A 7,364-nucleotide genomic window follows, 5' to 3' on the forward strand; every position below is an offset into this window, starting at 1 on the left:
AACACTGGCGATCTGTACTTTATGTATCAGGTACATACATGTATATATCAAAAATTAAAATGTTTGACAATTTCTGACAGAAGCATTTTCAAGAAACATAATATGCACTATAACAATAAGTGTCAATTTTATGTCAAATCAGGTAAGTGTAGTAAAATAATATATATTTACATATACTAGTATATTTCTTTCAATGGTTACATTTTCTGCTACCTACCACCAGTTAACCGAAGAGAGACTACTCTGCTTGCTGTTCCAATTCCATTTGAAACTTGTAGACGGTAACAAAGGATATCTTCGTGTGAAGCTTTCCTTATTACAAGAAAAGGTTTTCTGGGGTTGCTACTGCTTCCAAAATATTTAGGATCATCAATGTGAATGCTTTGGAATTTTTCTGGAAATGAGACTTGGTTTTTTTGCCAGATTGCCTCATCTACGGGAGGACAAGATTTAATATGAGGTTCAATGATGACATTACTTCCAAATAAGTCTGTATGTTGTCCACACATTTGTAGTTCCGGAACACCTGCACATAAAATATATTTTATCCATTGATGCCAATTTGTATCTTTCACTTATATGAATGATGAATCAATGAATTGCTAAACTTTTTTTAATAAAAAAAAATGTATTTGCATATATTTTGCCTAAATTCAGAAATACATTATTATGAGTATATTTAATACTTGGGTCTTAAACAATGTCATGAAATAATGAACATCCAACAATTTTTTTGCACAGTAAAGTCCATCTGCATTGTAGAAGACTTAATATCTCTAAAACCATAAAAAGTGTTGAACATACTTTCTACATACGAGTATACACATTACCGGTATGTGATGATAATTTTATACAAGGAATTATATTATATAAAAGGATTGTTATCTATTGAGTATAGCATTGAATCTAATTACATAGGATAATAGCACAATACGTTCTGAGATAATAAACAGCATGAACCTTTTCTTGATTGACAAAGAATGTTTCCACTTAAGCATAGTGCCGTGACCCCTTTTTCGGACCCCTCTAACTTTATCTAATTAACTCAAATCTTAATAATTTTACACCTAACCGATATTTTGTTATCGGTGTGGTGCTATACTTGCAAAATGTTCATAGAAAACGGCGCTTTAGTTTTATTTGAGGTAATTAAAAAAGCCCTCTAGTGGATGTTAATTCCGGAGTGTTGCGCTTGTCCGAGTTGGGTTTTAATTGTGTCACATTAATATTCGAGTAGTAGGGGCATTTTATCGATCGATTGAAAACATGTATAAATAGCCAGTTATATACAGAAAAGTAAACCCAAAGAACTTCTCAAGCTTCACGCCAGTTTCTTTTTTTTTGGGGGGGGGGGGGGGGACGCTGTGGGATCTTGCTCTGGGATGTACATGTACTTAAATAAATATCATTACATTTTGTCCAATTTTATATTCTATGACTCTATAAAAATACTAAGACGAAAAGAATTCGATGTTAGTTAATTTAAAATGTACATGCACATGCATGTAACGATATAACCAAGCTGGTCGCTTTTCGATGCAATGTTATAAATCGGAGCTACAGTCACGTGATTTATTACCGTCTTCCTTGGAAGACGGTATTGTATAGTTGAAGTTTTTTACAGTCTTCGGACTATGCACTTCCTCTCTTTTGTGATTGGTAGAAATTGCATGATGAGAAAATTTTCAATTATTTCATTGGTTGAAATGCTGTTCAAGGCAAGGGAGATAACTTTCTGATGGTCTATTTTTCGTACGACTTAACAATTTTGCAAGATTTCCATTCTTAAAAAAATGACAAAACGAACAACAAAATTAGCAGCAATTATTTCTTAATAACATGATATTTTTTATAGCAATAAATAAAAAGGTCTCTTTAATTTCATTATAAATAAAATTTGATAGTTATTGCTTGCAGGCTTTACAATTTGTTAATCAAAATCAGCTCTCGGCCAGTCAAAGTTTACGGAGATGACCAAGCGACAACCGTGGTAGGGCTAATGCCCGTAAAAAGCTAATATATAAATACAAAATCAAGAAATTCAAAAGAATTATACGGCCTGTTAAGTGTAAATCTGTTTACTGTTTAAAATTGTTGCTAAAGACGGTAAGCTTTTTTGAAAAGCTCTACTTGTTGATTTTTTGTATTTACAAAGTTACCTGAGTTTACAAATCACGTGATATATTGGAATACTAAACAGGTCACAATGAGGTCAATGACATGTAAATACCCGTAAATAGGGAAGAAAACGGTCGGCGTTTTGTACCTTTTTTCAAAAAGTTTACCTCGAGCGCAGGCTTGCCCAAAATTGTCCTTTAAATATGTTGTAATTCCAACATTTCTACACCTTCTGTCCTTTTGAGAAATTTGGGCAGGAATGCGCTCACAATGTATTCCAGCTTAAAAGTTTGGAATAACTTTGAATAACAATAGAAATTCATGAATTGCAGTGACACCTCTTACAAAACTCAGCCTCCTACTTTCTTTTTACTTACTTTTAATTCCTGTAATTTTGCAAAGTTGCGATTAAAAAGATGAAATGCATGGGGATTAACAAACAGAATGTAAGCTAAAAAAACTATATGCATGTCACGACAAGGAGCACACGTCGGGTGTGACAGGTAGGCAGACCGTTTTTGAGGGGATGCCCGCTTCCTTTATAGCACCTGATCCCACCTCTGATGTTTTGGAGGTCCGTGTTTGCTCTGCTATTTTGTATTGTTTTATGGGCTATCCGTATTAAAATATGATCGTTCTATTTGAATATGTTTCATACACAATGAAATCCCACAGCAAAGGAAAAATGACCTAAGAGGCATTTAAGGTGGGATGAGGTTTCATAAAAGAGTGAAATACCCTACTGCCCGTTTTGCTACTTAACCAACGAATAATCCAAATGCAAATGTTATGACATATTTACAATATGAATACATATAAGTCTATCGAAGCAAAAACTATTTACGTTTCCTTTAATAAAGCGGGATAAATACCAAGAACTATGCACTTTTCGTCGGAGCCCACAGCATTTGACAGTTTACATCTGTATTGACCACTGTCTTCTTCAGTTGGTGAGAAAATTTTCAGATATTTGTCTGTAAGACCACCTCCATTGTACTTTGCTGTTTTTATCATCAAAAGGTCTCCATTTCGAGTCCATTGGATTGAATTTAGGCAATTTGAAGTATTTTGAACGCAACAACTGTAATGAATGATGACACAATTTTTCGCTGAAGTTGCCTGAGAAATTTCAAGTTTTGGAAGATCTGTAAAATATAGTTTTGTACATTCATCTTTTACTCTCCTAATAAACCTTTTTTAAAAATCGGCTGGTAGGGACCACATATGATAGGAATATTTTTTTTGCCAGGCGATGAAAAAAAAAATTAGAAAGGCCATCGGGTTTAAATTTTATACACCGATTATTAAATTCTGGTTATTGCATTTTTTGGTGGTGGTGGTGGTGGGTACCGTGGTTATTAAGTATATGAGTGTTTTAAGGTATTTTAAGGTATTCAAATACAATATTAGTTTGAAAGACAGTTTTTTACTCCTCTCGTATGATTTTTATACTGATTGGTACTTTATAAAGAATTTAAATTTGAAAACTCGTGAAATTCTTATTCCTTGAAAAAAAAATAAACCAACAATTTTTTTAAATCCAAGATTTTTTTAACATCATTCTTATTTTTGGATCGACGAATCTCCGGTATTCATGTATTGAAAAGCATTTTGAAACATGAATACTCTAGGACATTCTTCTTAAATAAGGAAAAAACCTGATTCATTGTAGGAATACTTCAGATATAAACGAAAGAAGAATTATATAATTCGTATAATGTAAAACATTATGTAATAAAATCCCTATTTAATGTTCCCGAATTTCACAAGATCAGAGAAGTCGTGATAAGAATTAATTGATTACCTCCTAAGGCATCTAGTTTGAGAATGTTACTCAAAATCTTAAAATGTTCTCCATCTAACTCTCGCGATATGACTGCCCGATATTCGCCGGCATCTTCTTTTACAACTTTCCTTATAACTAATTCTGTGCTGGAACTGCCCCTGTACTTCTCTTTCTTTATATCAATGACTTTAATTTCACTCCCTTTTTCTATTTCCCAAGTAATTGGCCAGTTATGATTGCTAGGACAATGTTCTGTCAAGGCCTGAAAACGCGCATCATCTCCACAGTTAACTTTGGTATTTCCATTTACTTTTATCTTTGGAACATCTGAATGGCAAAAGGTATATTCGAGAAAAATACATTTATATATATATTAACAACTGCAATATTAAGACGAATACTGAATTTCTAACCTGTATTTTGTGATTGATTCCTCAACATCATCAGAAATTCCATTTGAAATTTGTATCGTTTCAAGTCTTCGCAACCCAAATCAAGTTTCTCAATGTATTTGAGGTTTTCCTTATAGTTAACGCTATATCCAAATGACGTTATAAACTTTTGAGCTCTATGAAAGCTTCCTTGCAGCTCTTTCCAGAATTGAACGAATATGTTATCAGGAACTTCCGAAGATTTTAGATGCGCAAACATCTTGTTTCGGATATCCCTGAAGCGCTCAATGTCATCTCCAATTCGCAAATGATTTGAGTCCGGTGTTTTTCCCCATCCTTTTGTCGGTGTTAAATTTGGACAAAGATTTCGTATCAGTTTATAAAGCAGCGAAACGTCAGAACATGTCATAGTCAGGAACTTGTGGCGGAGATATATAACAAATTTTAAGCTGAAAGAGAGGTTTAGTTTGTCCTTTCCAGTGTTTAGCTGTGGACACGAATTAATGGCATTGTAAAGATCTACCGGCTTGATTTGACTCTCAAAACTGTCTTTAAACACTGCTTTTATCTCGTCAACACAGACTATTCCTAGACGCGTAAAATTCTGTTGATATTTTGACAAAATCTGATAGGCCATTCTTATCCTCTTCTGATTTTCTTTCTTTAAAATGTTTTTTGCTCAAACAAACCATCAAAGAATTCTAAGTCTGTCTAAAATTAGAATATATAGAATATATTGAAAAATAGAATAAAATATCGAACATAAAAATATTAATAATGCGTTATTATACCCCCGCTTGAAAAGCGGGAGGGTATATAGTAATCGGGAATTCCGTCCGTCTGTACGTCCGTCCGTCCGTCTGTCTGTCCGTCCGTCCGTCCGTCCGTCCGTCTGTTACGCTTTGGGGTACCCACTTCTTATCCGCAACTCCTCTCATACCACTGAATGAAATTTGATGAAACTTTCACAGAATCTTTATTACATATTGCCATTGTGCACCTCCTATTTTACTTTTTGATCCGAAACATATTTTTGGTTTCCGGACACAGCAAAACATGGACTTTGCAATTTTAACTATATGGAGGCGGGGGTATCATTTAGTGAGCTCCTCGCTCACAGTATCTCTAGTTTAAACACAAATATCATTAGTGTGAATGTATATCATAATTTAAAAGAATCCACTTTTAAGGTTTGAAATTCAAATTTTTACAGAATTACATGCATATTTTTAAATTCCAAATACAATGCAATAAAATAGTTACCATATAAAGAACCTTTTTATTTCAGTGAAACATTGTAAACAAAAGTAACCACAACATTATATTTCCACGTTAATCTTAAACGTGATATTTCCCTAAATTATAAAGCTACTACAAACAGCCTTTGATTTAAAAATACTTTTACATTGACCTCTACTGAAAAGATAGAATATAATTTTCTGCGTTGTAATTTCTTTGAATGTATGAGGAAGTAAGATAATATTTTTTAATTCACTGAAAAATTGAGAGCTGTGAGTAAAGAGAAGCACAAGACATGCAAACTTGCATACTGTGGAACCATAATTGTTCCTGTGTAGCAAATGTAGCTATTTTCATGAGTCACCCTTCCCAAAACATGACATCCACACGAACCTTACTGACACGTAAAAGAAACGCAACAACCTTCTTAAGGGGGGGGGGGTATGTAATTTAATTAATAACTTTTTAAAAAGCAGATCAAACTCCAAGGCCTAGGTCAAGGGGTCAAAGTTCTTGATATCCAATGAAAGGTCCTAACCCTAACCCACAAGAAGTACATATGTGAAGTATGAAAACCTAGTCCTTAGCGTCAAAAGTTATGTCCAAGGTTAAAGATGTTTTGTATTCGGAAGTAGGGAAATCTATAAGGTCAAGGGTCAACATTGCTGGTTTGAAATAAAAGGTCTTGCCAAAAAGAGATGATAGTCTCTATTTTTTCAAAAAAGGGGCCAAAGTAAAACTTTGGATTTTATGTGTAAAATTGGTCAAACTCCAATGTCAAAGGGCCAAAGTTGTTAATATCCAATGAAAGGTCTTGTCAAAAGAATTACATATATGAAGTATGAATGCTCAAACCCTGGCTGTTCAAAAATTATGGCTAAGGTTGAAGTTTGTAAAATGTAGGTTAAACTCCAAGGTCAAAGGGTCAAAGTTATTGATATTCAATGAAAGTTTTTCCCACAAGGGTTATTTTTGGGAAGTATGAAAGCCCTATCCTTTATCGTTCAAAAGTTTGCCAAGGTTAATCTTTTTTCGTAAGTGTGGAAAGCTTCAAGATCAAGGTCAAAATTGTTGGCTTTAAATGAAAGGTCTTGTCACAATGAATTGATATTTGAAATAGAGAATTCCTAATATCTACCTTTAAAAAAAATAGACTTTTTTGTTTAAAATGGTAAACCTCCAGGGTCAGAGGGTCAAAGTTGTTGAAATCAAATGAAAGGTCTTGTCACAAGGATTAACTTTGTATGAAATTCCTAGTCTTAACCCTTTGAAAATTATGGATAAAGTTGTACATTAAGGTCAAACTCCAAGGTGAACGTCAAAGGGTAAAAGTTTTTGGTATTCATTGAAGCGTCTTCACATAAAGATTACATTTTTGAAGCAGGAAAGCCCTAGCCTTTTGTCCAAAAGTTATGGCTAATGTTAAATTTTTTTTTTTAAGTACGTAAATCTCTAAGGTCAAAAGTATGAAAGTCCTGGTATCTTCTGTTCAAACGAAATTTACCATTACATGTACTTGATAAAAACAGCGAAGGTCTGACACGAGCAAAGAATTGCGAGAGCACAAAGACAGATTTATATGCAATTTTCTTTAATATAAGTGGTATTGTTGTTCAAAATACGTATTCGGGGAGACAATTTAATTTCTGGAGGAGGCTAGAAAGCAATTTTGTTGCGAAAAAATCGAAAGGCTTATTAGAGGAAGGACCCAGAATCAGGAATCCACTACATTAAATTTCTTCATGACAGTGTCCAAACCCGCACGCCCTGAAGAGTAAAGGTGTTTTCGGGATAAACAGATAAACAGAAATTAATGTTTTTCCACATTA

The 7,364-nt window shown here is 33.7% G+C and overlaps 1 pseudogene; it reads right to left on the minus strand.

Moving 5' to 3' along the window:
* Positions 1-217: 217 nt before the first annotated feature.
* LOC134274642 (uncharacterized) lies at positions 218-4,999 on the minus strand (annotated as a pseudogene).
* Between the last annotated feature and the right edge of the window lie 2,365 nt (positions 5,000-7,364).

Source organism: Saccostrea cucullata, unplaced genomic scaffold, assembly GCF_032062105.1.
Source record: "Saccostrea cucullata isolate Sc308-1 unplaced genomic scaffold, CSIRO_AGI_Scuc_v1 ctg7609, whole genome shotgun sequence".
NCBI lineage: Eukaryota > Metazoa > Mollusca > Bivalvia > Ostreida > Ostreidae > Saccostrea > Saccostrea cuccullata.